Source organism: Littorina saxatilis, linkage group LG15, assembly GCF_037325665.1.
Source record: "Littorina saxatilis isolate snail1 linkage group LG15, US_GU_Lsax_2.0, whole genome shotgun sequence".
NCBI lineage: Eukaryota > Metazoa > Mollusca > Gastropoda > Littorinimorpha > Littorinidae > Littorina > Littorina saxatilis.
The window spans coordinates 30288326-30303738 of NC_090259.1; the positions used below are offsets into that span (position 1 = coordinate 30288326).

Genomic DNA, 15413 nt, shown 5'->3' on the forward strand with positions numbered 1-15413 from the left:
GTGTAAACCTATTCTTGTGGTGGTGGTGGTGGTGGTGTGTGTGTGTGTGTCTGGTTAGTGTGTGTTTGAGTGTGTGTTAAACAAACAACACCAAACCTACATCAAACAAGCACAACAAAAACAAATTACACAAAAAAATGGCAAAAATCAGAATATCAACTGAGAAAAAAACCCGTGGCTGAATGCAATACTTATTATAACTTAAAAAGTAAAAGTGTGCGTGTGGATGTGTGCGTATGTTTGAGTGTTTTAAACAAACAACAAACCTAAATTAAAGAAGCACAACAAACAAACAAAAAACCTGGCAAAGTTCTGAACATTAACACAATGCTGCTGTCTGCTTTGAGGGGAGGAATAAAATGACTGAAGCCGGACTGCCGAGAGGAGGAAGGAGGGGGAAAAGAACACGCAGACATGAAAACACACACAACTCCATGACAGATAAACTGCTTATGTTCAAAAATCAAGAATATTTAAGCGTGCACACACGCACGCACACACTCACTCACACATACACGCGCACACAGAGACACTCTCCTCGTGAAAGTAAAGGTAAAGTCGAACTTGAAGGTAAGTATAAATGTTTGATATGGAAGAAACCTGTGATAAAAGTCTTTGTATAAATCATCGGTACCAACAAAATTCAGTTGCCACAACGCGTAAAAGGACATACTGTAGTTTCAAATTAGTAACAATCTAAGCCATTTTAATCAGCACTGGTGTCCGGCAAGCACTAACAGATACAACAGCACGTGTATGCATCTTGAAGTAATAAGACCTTGAAGTAGGCCTAGAGTTTACACTATGCATTATGTAATGCTTTAATTCAGCTGCCTAACTGTGGAACTTTGCAAATGTGTGAGGACCGTTTCACAAAACAGACAAAACACCCTCTCAGTTATTTACACAAATCAGTTCCAGAATGTGCGTGTTCCTTTTCCGTCTCTACAAATTAATGTTATCTGGGGGGAAAACGAATCATTGTCGCTTCCGCCCTCAGTTATAATTGCCTGAGCATAATAGGAAATGCAACAGGTGTAGTCTTCCGCCTGATTTTTAGTCAAGATATTTCGACACAGAATGTTTCTTTCTTTTTTCTTTGTATGTTCACAAGCTCACATACAATCATTTATGCAACACTGACAATAAGACCAGACCAGAGTTGTGATTTAATAAAGCTCCAGAATGAATAAAAATACATGACAAAATAAGGTGGTCCCGCTGTACAAAGCCGGTTACCAAACACACACACACACCAACACACACACAAACACACCCCCGCACGCACACACACACACACACACACACACACACATGACACACACACACACACACACACACACACAGAGTAACATTGTACAACTTACTGTCACATTCAAGCGGGACCACCAAACAAAACTTATCATCAAATGAAACAACATTGTAAGTGGTCAACTGAGCAGATGACCACAAACCACACTTGAAATCTTCACATTTTAACACTTTCTCCTGTATCCACAAAAGTCATTTATGCTGACTAGATAATGACATAATAAAATGACATCAATAAAACCATTCCCTTTTTTATTTTAAAGAAAAACAAGAAAATTAAAATAACGCAAAGAACTGATGCTCAGTAAGGTTGGGTATCGATCTCAAATGTGTGCATAGCTAATTACATGTAACCGGCATGGACTGGGGCTAGAATTGGCCTTTCTGTCAGGCAACTCGGCCTCTAATTGGTTTTATATTGTCTGATCCCCCTCCAGAAAAAAACAATACCATTTGCCCCGTGCTTCTGCGCCCACAAAAAATATTCGGGAATAAGAAAAGTTCAAATTTTAGGCACCCCACATACAACCCTAATTGTCAGTCAATTACTTTACTGCAATCAACGTTGATTTTAAAGTACCATGTCATTATTATTTTGGAGATAGATTTGAAAAAGTCCATAATTGCAGACTGCGTATTGGTATGAGTGATTTGAATTTTGATTTATGTCAGCGGCACCTCAAGGAATGCCCCAAATGTGAGTGCGGTTACCCAAGGGAGACTGCTGAGCACTATTTGTTGCATTGACCCTTGTGTAGAGATGTACGATTATTGTCAATTGATAACTGATTATAAGTTTATTGAAATATTATTGAAAGGCATCCCGCAATATTCCCGGAATGTCAATCAGACCATATTCATAACTGTACAAGAATTTATTAAGACAACCAGGCATGTTCCGTACATGAGCCTCTACATTTTATTCATAATGTTCATTTGACACTGTCATGAGACAAATGCTGCCTGACCAATTGTTCTTCGTAATTTCTCTCGTGTTTTGTGTCCTTGCTTCGACTTATCGATTATGGCCCAATCGTTATGTAATTTAGTGCCATTTTCGCCGATCACAAAATGTATTAACTTTGCGTGTGTGTCTTCTGTGCATTTAATATTATTGTGACGTGACCCACTCTTCCAACATTTCTGGCGCTCCAAGTCTTCGTCGTCCTTTTTTTTCCCCCTTATGCTGAATTCTGTTCTCTCGTACCCCATTTCTTTTTATATTTAGTCAAGTTTTGACTAAATATTTTAACATCGAGGGGGAATCGAAACGAGGGTCGTGGTGTATGTGCGTGTGTCTGTCTGTCTGTCTGTCTGTGTGTGTGTGTAGAGCGATTCAGACTAAACTACTGGACCGATCTTTATGAAATTTGACATGAGAGTTCCTGGGTATGAAATCCCCGAACGTTTTTTTCATTTTTTTGATAAATGTCTTTGATGACGTCATATCCGGCTTTTCGTGAAAGTTGAGGCGGCACTGTCACGCCCTCATTTTTCAACCAAATTGGTTGAAATTTTGGTCAAGTAATCTTCGACGAAGCCCGGACTTCGGTATTGCATTTCAGCTTGGTGGCTTAAAAATTAATTAATGACTTTGGTCATTAAAAATCTGAAAATTTAAAAAAAAAATAAAAATTTATAAAACGATTTAAATTTACGTTTATCTTATTCTCCATCATTTCCTGATTCCAAAAACATATAAATATGTTATATTCGGATTAAAAACAAGCTCTGAAAATTAAATATATAAAAAATATTATCAAAATTAAATTGTCCAAATCAATTTAAAAACACTTTCATCTTATTCCTTGTCGGTTCCTGATTCCAAAAACATATAGATATGATATGTTTGGATTAAAAACACGCTCAGAAAGTTAAAACAAAGAGAGGTACAGAAAAGCGTGCTATCCTTCTTAGTGCAACTACTACCCCGCTCTTCTTGTCAATTTCACTGCCTTTGCCATGAGCGGTGGACTGACGATGCTACGAGTATACGGTCTTGCTGAAAAATGGCATTGCGTTCAGTTTCATTCTGTGAGTTCGACAGCTACTTGACTAAATATTGTATTTTCGCCTTACGCGACTTGTTATATTTAGTCAAGTTTTGACTAAATATTTTAACATCGAGGGGGAATCGAAACGAGGGTCGTGGTGTATGTGCGTGTGTCTGTCTGTCTGTCTGTCTGTGTGTGTGTGTAGAGCGATTCAGACTAAACTACTGGACCAATCTTTATGAAATTTGACATGAGAGTTCATGGGATTGATATCCCCGTACGTTTTTTTCATTTTTTTGATAAATGTCTTTGATGACGTCATATCCGGCTTTTCGTGAAAGTTGAGGCGGCACTGTCACGCCCTCATTTTTCAACCAAATTGGTTGAAATTTTGGTCAAGTAATCTTCGACGAAGCCCGGACTTCGGTATTGCATTTCAGCTTGGTGGCTTAAAAATTCATTAATGACTTTGGTCATTAAAAATCTGAAAATTGTAAAAAAAAAAAACATTTTATAAAACGATCCAAATTTACGTTTATCTTATTCTCCATCATTTGATGATTCCAAAAACATATAAATATGTTATATTCGGATTAAAAACAAGCTCTGAAAAGTAAATATATAAAAATTATTATCAAAATTAAATTGTCCAAATCAATTTAAAAACACTTTCATCTTATTCCTTGTCGGTTCCTGATTCCAAAAACATATAGATATGATATGTTTGGATTAAAAACACGCTCAGAAAGTTAAAACAAAGAGAGGTACAGAAAAGCGTGCTATCCTTCTTAGCGCAACTACTACCCCGCTCTTCTTGTCAATTTCACTGCCTTTGCCATGAGCGGTGGACTGACGATGCTACGAGTATACGCTCTTGTTGAAAAATGGCATTGCGTTCAGTTTCATTCTGTGAGTTCGACAGCTACTTGACTAAATATTGTATTTTCGCCTTACGCGACTTGTTGTTTCTTGTTTTTACCCCCACCAAGTTCTGTACTACCACCCCCTCCCTTTTTTGATTGCTTGCGCATCAGGTTTGTCTGTTTGTTTTCGTTGTCTGAAATGAGTAAATGTATCTAGTCCGCCATCATGCTAAACTTTGTTATGTACATACCAGGATGACTTAAAATAAGCATTTATGCTTGAGTTATCTTAAAAAAACAATGCATTGTTTCTGTCATGATAACAAATTGAATAAAGTTTTGTAAACCAATGGACTGATTATAGTTGACCCTGATATGTGATTACGGGATAGTGTCACATTAATTTATTTCTACTTTCACTTGTACTTTTGTACTTAAAACAAATCACTGAAATGTAAAAGTTATTATTTTTTCCATTGTGAAGTGTCGTCAGTCTCCTCAAGGTAATGCAGTCAAACTCAACCAAAAGTTGGAGGGGCTTCTTCATACTTTCAGTGTGTGTGTGTGTGTGTGTGTGTGTGTGTGTGTGTGTGATTTCTTTTGACACTATGCACGTTTGTATATAACCGCCTGTGCACAAAAAGAAGAACATAATCGAATCTTATCATTCATTTTCGCTTAATTGATTGATTGGTATGCATGTTTCTAACAGTGACCGTTACCAAAGTGAGTATAGTGCGCTTCCCAAGCATAAAACGGTGCATGACTCTGGATTTGCGTCTGAGATATTGACACATCACTGTGAGAAAAAGCGTTAATGAAAAAAGAAGACTATTTATTTTCCTTGAGCATTATCTTAAAGTGGTGTGCCAAAAACTTTTAAATTCAAAAATTCAATATTTAACTTTAGGAAAAGCACTGTAGAGAGAAAACCACGCTTGTGTGTTCAGAATAGTCTCCATGTGGTATCAATATAAATGATTCAAATGTATGGAAGAGAAGCTGTTTCTGCTGGATTAATACACACACACAATTGTGCACTCACACATAAGCACGCATGCATGCTCACACACACACACACACACACACACACACACACACACACACACACACACACACACACACACACAGAAACAACAAATTCATTATGACAAAACCAAATACGAAGTCCTATTTCACAAATTTTATATCTTCTCCTTTTCACCATATACAAATACAGTCACGGAGTACATTTATAAGGCCAAATTATTAAGAAATATTATTTTCTGTGCTTGAATTACCCAGTGTGTAGCATGATCACCACGAAGGTACAATTCACAGAAGTTGAGTAATCACTTTACAAAACCCATACTAGTACCACATTGTTATGTTAAATCCTATTTATTAACCCACACAAATAGAAGAAGATAGCTTTGTGAAGACTTTCATTTTCCAACCAAATGCTGTTCAAAGATTATTCTTTCTTTCTATATTTGGTGTTTAACGTCGTTTTCAACCGTTCAAGGTTATATCGCGACGGGGAAAGAGGGGGGGGGGGGGGGGGATGGGATAGAGCCACTTGTTAATTGTTTCTTGTTCACAAAAGCACTAATCAAAAAATTGCTCCAGGGGCTTGCAACGTAGTACAATATACTACCTTACTGGGAGAATGCAAGTTTCCAGTACAAAGGACTTTAACATTTCTTACATACCAATCAATATGAGGCTTATATTGCGCGTATTCTGTGGGTACAGTTCTAAGCTTGGGGATTTTATTTTAATTTTATTTTATGCAATTTATATCGCGCACATATTCAAGGCACAGGGATTTATTTATGCCGTGTGAGATGTAATATTGTTTTACACAATACATCACGCATTCACATCGGCCAGCAGATCGCAGCCATTTCGGCGCATATCCTGCTTTTCACGGCCTATTATTCCAAGTCACACGGGTATTTTGGTGGACATTTTTATGAAAATTTATCTATGCCTATACAATTTTGCCAGGAAAGACCCTTTTGTCAATCGTGGGATCTTTAACGTGCACACCCCAATGTAGTGTACACGAAGGGACCTCGGTTTTTCGTCTCATCCGAAAGACTTGAACCCACCACCTAGGTTAGGAAAGGGGGCAGAAAATTGCTAACGCCCTGACCCAGGGTCGAACTCGCAACCTCTCGCTTCCGAGCGCAAGTGCGTTACCACTCGGCCACTGACACGATACACCAACACGATATTAGCACTCCAGATTTTTATCTCGCAGTTTTTCTGAAGGACTTTGCATTTGAAAACTATTCTCAGACAAAATATGAGTTTAAACTGCAAGTACATGTACAGGGAGTCTGAAGGGTTCAAGTCGGATGAGATAGACTACTGTTGTGGCAATCTTCGAATTTGAAAATAATTTTTTTAAAAGAGTAAAACTCATAGTTCTTCTTCTTCTTCGCTCATGGGCTGAAACTCCCACGTTCACTCACAAATTTGCACGAGTGGATTTTTACGTGTATGACCGTTTTTACCCCACCATTCAGGCAGCCATACGCCGCTTTCGGGGGAAGCATGCAGGGTATTTTTGTGTTTCTATAACCCACCAAACTCTGACATGGGTTACAGGATCTTTTCCGTGCGCACTTGGTCTTGTGATTGCGTGTACACACGAAGGAGGATAAGGCACTAGCAGGTCTGCACATAAGCAATGACCTTGGAGATCAGAAAATTCTCCACCTTTAACCTACCAGGCGGCCGCGATTTTGACTCATGACCTTCTGAATAGGAGGCCGATGTCTTATCCACAAGAACACCGAGCCCGTCCAAACTCCTAGTAAAAACAACAACTGCAAATCTGGGAGCAAAATGTAAACGGTTACAGTTTCAACTATCCTTCCCCTTTATATCAGCATTTTTGGAAACCTAAACGAAAGAGTATTCAAGAACAACAGTCACGGATTCAGATTTAAAAAAACAAATGGTAACTATGCTTTTTGGAAATTCTTTCTTTAATTGGTGTTTAACGAAGGTTATATCGCGACAGGGAAAGGGGGGGAGATGGGATAGAGCCACTTGTTAATTGTTTCTTGTTCACAAAAGCACTAATAAAAAAAATGCTCCAGGGGCTTGCAACGTAGTACAATATACTACCTTACTGGGAGAATGCAAGTTTCCAGTACAAAGGACTTAACATTTCTTCCATACTGCTTGACTAAAATCTGTACAAACATTGACTATATAAGAAACACTTAACAAGGGTAAAAGGAGAAACAGAATCCGTTAGTCGCCTCTTACGACATGCTGGGGAGCATCGGGTAAATTCTTCCCCCTAACCCGCGGGGGGTCTTTTTGGAAATGCGCTTCAGACAAATGCCTTTGCACACTTCTTCTTCTTCTTCTTCTGCGTTCGTGGGCTGAAACTCCCACGTACACTCGTGTTTTTGCACGAGTGGAATTTTACGTGTATGACCGTTTTTACCCCGCCATTTAGGCAGCCATACGCCGCTTTCGGAGGAAGCATGCTGGGTATTTTCGTGTTTCTATAACCCACCGAACTCTGACATGGATTACAGGATCTTTTACGTGCGCACTTGGTCTTGTGCTTGCGTGTACACACGAAGGGGGATAAGCCACTAGCAGGTCTGCACATAAGTTGACCTGGGAGATCGGAAAAATCTCCACACTTAACCCACCAGGCGGCCGCGGCCGGGATTCGAACCCTCGACCTTCCGATTAGGAGGCCGACGTCTTACCACCACGCCACAGCGCCCGTCGCCTTTGCACACGTTATGTTACTCACAGCAAAATGCAAGAATAATTGGGGACCATATGGGATGGGGCAAATTGGGAGGGAGCAATTCGGGACACCACCACAAATATCTACCAAATATTTACAAATAGCTATCTTAGTACATGCATAACATGCTGTACCAATACACAATTTCTTTAAATAACTACTACTATGTAAGGATTATTGGCAGTCTCCCGGAGCATGTTTCACGCTATCCTGCGATCAGGACAAGCGACTGACTGTGATGTGTATGCTGTGCGGCGTGCGCTACATAAGAAACCTTTTTTTAAATTTGTATTAAATATAATCACCTGAGCCACGAATGGCTAGCTGACAGCGGCTATCTTTTACACAACAAATTCTGAACTCTGATGAACTCGTGACCGCTGATTTTTAAAGGCAAGGGGTATCATATTGTGCGCATGGCATACACATCCAAGTTGGTCGTTTGTCCCGATTGTGGGATACAGCCCGTCAGAGGCGTAGAGCGTGCTCGAGATGTTTTGAAAAACCTGACTGCAGTACAGGGATTTTTACACCTCCGGACTGCTGATAATCCTAACAGAATTATTTTCAAAAACCGTCTATTGCCTTGAAAGCAAACCTGGAATTTCTGATGCGAGTTGCCAGAAAGAAAGTTCACTAACAAGATCCAGGCCAACACCACCCCCCCCCATCCCCCTAAATAACACTAAGGAGTGAGGTGAGCTTAAATAACTAATTAATTAATCAATCAATAAATTCTCTGCTGAAATCCCCAACTTCGCGCATCGAAGCTATGAAAAACAGGACACTGCCACGTTTCCATTCAGCTAAACGCCACACCATTTTCAAGAGGGGATGTCTCAGGAAGAAAGATGTGACGCTCCCGATTCATATGTTTCAGAAGACAGCCCACCTGAGAAAAAGAAGAACACAATATAGAAATAATAACAACCTGTCAACCACAAATACATTAAAGTTTTTCAAACAGTTCACTAATCCGACAAACTCATGCTCGTTTCTGGTGCATTTGATAAAGCCAATTACGGGTAGATGCTAGACAACAGCAAAACCACCACCACATAACAACACAAGATTGTTTATGGTTGTTTACAGTCTCTTGAACACAGGAGTCAATCGAGACCATATATATAACAAGAAGCATAAAAAAGCACTTCAGTTTGAAACCCAGGTTCAATGTAGTAAATGATATTGCATCAATGTTCCATCCATCCTCAGCACTTTCAAAACCAGTTTCTTCTAGGTCATACATACCTTTTCCTCGATTGATCCACAGTACATCAGATCGCTATTGTTCTTTTTATGATTTGCACCAAGGGAATGATTAACATTTCTGTCTTAGTCATATGTAACAAGCTTTAAGCAAAAGCATAATATTCTACACATTCACATATTGTAAGGTTGAAGGGGTCTATGTCGACCAAAAGAAGGTGTATTCCCCATAGCCATAGGTGTTTTCCCTGTGTACCGGGAATACAGTTGGATTTTCTGTAAAGAAGTATAATATCGTACAATCTTGCGCCAAGCGCGTGACTGCGGTTAGATAGGAGAATCTATTTAAAATCCTGAATTCGCGTGCGGCATCCAGCCAAGCAAAACATGCTTCGACCGTTTATCAAAACGGATTTAGTTAAAGAAACATCTGCACCCCCACCCCCAACAGCCTGGTATTATGTTTTCCTCGCTGGTACTCTCGTCCATTGAATCACTTTCACTTTCGTAAGCTTGAAGTAACTCCATGGCGTCTAACGGAAGTATATTCCCTGTATATGTACAGGAAATTAACATACAGGGAATACAGCCACTGTTGGTCGACATAGACCCCTTCTAAAGTGCTGCAGTAGTTACCTTTCCCTCCAAGGACCAAGCTGTTCATCCACTGTAGGGCTGACCGGGGTTCCCCCTTAGCAGAGTGAGTGGCGAATCCTGGCTGATAAATTTCCTTTCATTTTCCATGAATGAAGAATACCAGCTGGGTTCTTTTATTCATGGACCTGTGTTCTGCAACACACACAAATCAGCCACCATCTTGTAAATATATGTAAAAGAAAGCAAGTGGCAATCTGAATAACAGAATACAAAATGATCAATCCACACAATCATACTTCAGCACTGAAAGTCCACAAAATGAAGCACTGCTAGTACATGTACTTCTCATAATTTACTGAAACTTTACTCGTCAAAACAACCATTTGTTTTATCAACTTTACTCGCATGTGGCGAGTAGATTAACATTTCTACTCACCATTTACATGATTTTTACTCGCCATGGCGAGTAATTGAAAATACTCGCCACTTTCAGGCCTGTACTTGTGCATGAGATGTGTTTACCATCCATATGCCCAGACCATGCGCCCTTCTGTTGTGCTCAGAACAGTAAAGAGTTGCTTGCTGGGGTGGTTGTTCATAAGTTAACAGTTCACAAGAGGGCACAAACAAGAGCAAAAACACAGGTGCCTGATTCAAACTCATTCAAATGCAGAACCTTATTTTTGCATGAACAGAGTAAGACATGATTCTTACATAGCTGACCCTACCCCTGGCAGAAAAGTGCTTGAAATTGTCCATGTGGTCTCTATCAGTACATTTGATGCGTATTTGTGATACATATATACTGATATAGAGACAAGTAACAAGTGGACATTTCCTCTGACACCTCTACCATTTGTACACCTGCACAAATCTCCTGCCATAGACTACAAAAGGAAAACATACAAATCAAAACAAACACAAATTTAACCTAATGTTTACCTTTCAGCAGCAGAAAAGGCTGTGTTTTCTGTGGTGTCTCAGAGTAAAGCCACGGTGTTGGAGATCTATGCAAAACTAGGCTGTAGGCAAGGTCCAACATCTTTAGCTGCACACACAAAAAGAAGAAGCAAGAAATCACATGACATAGATGACATTCCTCACTAGTACAAAACCACAACTACACTAGTCAACTACCAATGTAAGAATCATAGTCCTGCAAGATTACCCTCTTAAAAAGTAAGATTGCTTTCATTCAAACACTACCGTGGGACCAAACTCCCCACCCCCCCCTCCTTTTTTTGAGTTTTTCCTACATGTGTGTTGATGTTTCCATTAATTCCAAGCCCTGAAACTGTGAACTTGAGATCTTTATGTATGCACACAGTCACAGGCTTAATAAGCTATTCAGAAACCAAGCAGAGTCTGCACAACGTCAATTCTGAGAAATAAATCCCCACAACCGGTTTCAAGGCCACTATACCGACTGAGCTATTGCTTGCCATGCCAACCTCCACCCCCATTTGGAACATGCACAACTAGTATACCCATACACATGTAATAATACTGCTTGCCTTCCTCCCCCACCCTCCAAATCAATAAACACTAAATGTATGCAATCAGTAATCTTTTAGTTAGTAGTTGACTACCATCACTACTCTCTCCACACCCACCCACCCTCTTGCACACCAGCGACACACCCCCATCGCCCAATCATTTCCATGATTCTCTCTGCCATATAGTTATCCTAAACACTAAGATTATGACACATTTGTTTTCCAATTAGGAACATAAAAAATTACTGTAAAAAAAATGTACAATCATGCACTCTCTGAGTCTGACAAGAGAGTGTGAGAAAAGTCAAGAAAGCAAGACATGTGTGACATAACTAAATCTTCTAATCTATTCCTGAGATTTACTCTTGACAGCTTAAAATGGAACCTCATGCACTTACTGTTCTGAATTGTAGAAATTTCTTGTAGTTATAGCAGCAAAGGCAGTTTTATTGGGTACCACCAGGTGTCACTCTGTCATCATCTGATCAAGCATTCAAGCAAATGGTTCAGCACTGAAACAGTAAATAGCAAGAGTGTACAGAAAAATACACAAACTTTCTCATTAATTTGTATCTTCAACTTCACATTATTCATAAATAATGATACCTTACTTTGACTAAGTTTGAGTAGGATTAACACCATGCAGAGCCAGAAGTTAACTTGAAATAAAATAACTATACGTTACTCAATACTGCACTCAATGAGTCAATTGTCAGCAAAGGTGATAATCAATGCAAGGTAAAACCAAAGGATGCAACTCAGTCAGCAATTGCAAAAACTACATAATTCTAATCAAGCTGTCAGTTTCATTAGCTATCAGAATTCAAAACATGTTCTTGTTTTTGTTGTTGCTCATGACTACATTAATGTATCTCAGCATTTCTAGTTTCTACACTATAGCCATTAAAAAAACCAAAAGAAGTGTCCCAATGTTTAATGAAGCGCTCTTGCAATTAAGTCACAATTGTTTGCAGTTGCTGAGAAAAGCTAATAGTAATAGTCCTTACAGTAAGTTGAGTAACAAATTATAAACAATTGCTGTTAACACTCATAGTACAAGAGAGCAAACCACTGCAAAACTATAGTCATTTATCAATGTTATGCTTGCCATCCACCCCCGACCCCAAACCTCTCCCATATTTTATGTACATCAGACTAGTATTCTTGTTAGTTCATTTCAGCTGTAACAGTGACAACACGTTTGCACACTACAGACCTGGAAGTGGAAATGTTAACACATGGAGTGCTAAATTTCAGGATACAATCTGTTTGTTTGTTTGCTTAACGCCCAGTCGACCACGAAGGGCCAATCAGGGCGGTGCTGCTTTGACATTTAACGTGCGCCACACACAAGACAGAAGTCGCAGCACAGGCTTCGTGTCTCACCCAGTCACATTATTCTGACACCGGACCAACCAGTCCTAGCACTAACCCCATAATGCCAGACGCCAGGCGGAGCAGCCACTAGATTGCCAATTTTAAAGTCTTAGGTATGACCCGGCCGGGGTTCGAACCCACGACCTCCCGATCACGGGGCGGGCGCCTTACCACAAGGCCAACCGTGCCGGTCATACAATCTGTTTCAAAGTACAAACACTGGCAATCGGAGAGAACAGTGTTACTGTAAGTCTTTACAGTAACATCAAACAGTATCCCCTCTTTTTGGTAGTACAGTGGAACAACACTTTTAATTAATATCCCCTGATTAAAGACTCCCTCCCTTTTAAGACCCTGTTTTCTCAGATTTGTCTGTCCACAACCTCTCTATATTTACTCTCATCTCAAGACTTCTTCCTTTCAAGACCTGATTTTTTCAGATTTGTTTAGGTCCTAAAAGGAAGGGGGGGGGGGGGGGGGGGTCGATCGACTTTACTGGTACCGTGAAACCGAAAGTGACCAAGTCATCAAGGGCACGTATATTCCTGCTGCTCTGTTAGCACCGATCATATTTTAGAAACGTTGCACTCTGTCGTCAACACGAATGTAGGAATAAAAATAGTATTACCTTCACCAGCTGTCTCCATGGAGTCGAAAGACCATCGGCCGGTTTGGCTCGCTTGTGCCATTCTTGGATGAAAATTGAAATGACCCTGGCTGCTCCGTTCTTGGCATCAATGGCAGTGCAAAAAAAGCGAATCCCGACTCCCATCCAGGATAAGCTGTACGGCACGGCGGCGTCTCTGCAGATGACCACTACATTTGGACGATTTGGACTGGTCTACACGTGTTGCGGCAACAAGCAGAAGAAGAACCGGACACTCCTGCGAGACCCAACTGCTTACCACTATGCAAGACCTCCTCCACTCAAACGACCAGGGAAGGCAAACTGACATTGCCATTTTGGACTTCAGTAAGGCCTTCGACACAGTCCCCCACCACAAGCTGCTCGGCAAGCTGGACCACTACGGTGTCCGTGGACCCATCCACACCTGGCTCTCCAATTTCCTGACAAAGCGGAAGATGAAGGTGGTGCTGGAAGGAGAAGCAAGCGACGAAGTCCCAGTCATTTCGGGAGTCCCACAGGGAACGGTCCTTGGACCTCTTCTCTTCCTTGTGCACATAAACGACCTCCCCGATCAAGTGAAGGCAAACGTACGACTCTTCGCAGACGACTGCCTACTCTACCGTGACATACGCTCATTCCAGGACCACATCGAACTTCAAAAAGACCTTAAGAACCTAGAGTGCTGGGCAGAACAATGGGGCATGAGATTCAACGCGCAGAAATGCTACATCTTATCCACCAAACCCAAATCCCAGTACTTCTACACACTGGACAATACCATCCTTAAACACGTCAGCCAGAGTACCTATCTCGGCATCCAAATATCCTCCGACCTGAAATGGTCACCCCACATCTGCAACATCTGCAACAAGGCAGGGTCCGTCCTCGGATTCCTACGAAGAAACCTGCACAACTGCCCGCAAGAGTGCAGACGCATGGCGTACGTCACTCTTGTCCGATCGACCCTTGAGTATGGGGCAGTTGTGTGGGACCCTTATCTAAAACAGGACATCGACAAAATCGAGAAGGTACAGCACAAGGCAGCCAGATTCATCTGCAAAGACTACAGATCCAGAGAACCTGGCTGCATCACAGCAATGCTACAGCGACTAAACCTACCCACACTTGCAGATCGGCGCAAACAACTCCGCCTGACAATGCTATATAAAATAACGGGAGGACAAGTACCAGCCATACCCCCAGAAAGTTTCCTCACCCCCGCAGATAAGACCAAGCGGAAAATTACATCAACAAAGTTTCACGGGTGCACATCAGAAAACCCCGTTGAGAAGCGAGTCTACAACAACTCGAGACCCTTCAAAATTCCGGATAGCCGATCTGAACCGTATAGAAACTCTTTTTTTGTCAGGACGCCGGCTGAATGGAACCGCCTACAAGACTCCGTGGTACATTCAGCAACTGCCAACACATTTACATCAGGTGTTGGCAGGGCCCCACCACCATAGGCGCACCGCCAGGTGTTTTTATCCTGCTTTTAAACACTGCCCAAATTCCAGCAGTTGACACCACCAACCTGGAAGGGCATGCATGTATAGAAAGTTTTTAAACTCCGTCACGCTGCGCTCTCTCGCCCATTGCGACGACAGCCATTATTGGCTACTGCAATGTACTACATCCAGATCCAGATCCAGATCCAGATACAGATAAGGTGGCGGGAGTGATGTCCCTTCGCTGCAGTGACTAAAAATACAAAACTATCTCAAAATAATTTTGTGACAAAAGAAATTAAACGTTCAAATGACTTACCACCCCCCTCCTCTGCTATGTCAGTTGCGAGTATGTCAGTATGTGTTTGTGTTTGTGTGTGTGTGTGTGTGTGTGTGTGTGTGTGTGTGTGTGTGTGTGTGTGCCCGGCAGTGTGCCCGTCAGTGTGTACGGTACGTGTGTGTGTGTCAGTGTCATTGCCGGTGTGTGTGTTTACGTGTGTGTGTCACAGTGTGTGTGTGCGTGCGTGTGTGTGTGTGTGTGTGTGTGCCGGTGTGGATGTGTGTGTGTGTATTGTGTGTGTGTGTGTGCGTTCGTCAAGTTGTGTGTGTCAGTGTGTGTGTCAGTGTCGATCAGTGTGTGTGTGTTCTAGGCCAGGGGGGATTCCCAAGGTTCCTCGGTTCCGGAAGCCCACCCACCCCCCTTACTGACTCCACAAATGTACCT

General features: G+C 41.3%; 1 long non-coding RNA gene across 1 annotated transcript; it reads right to left on the reverse strand.

Moving 5' to 3' along the window:
* Positions 1 to 5336: 5336 nt before the first annotated feature.
* On the reverse strand, positions 5337 to 14898 carry LOC138949053 (uncharacterized). Its single transcript, XR_011450151.1, has 5 exons — positions 13242 to 14898; positions 11635 to 11748; positions 10683 to 10788; positions 9780 to 9932; positions 5337 to 8826 (listed from the first exon to the last, which is right to left on the reverse strand). It is a non-coding gene; the product is annotated as an uncharacterized lncRNA (long non-coding RNA).
* Positions 14899 to 15413: the final 515 nt, after the last annotated feature.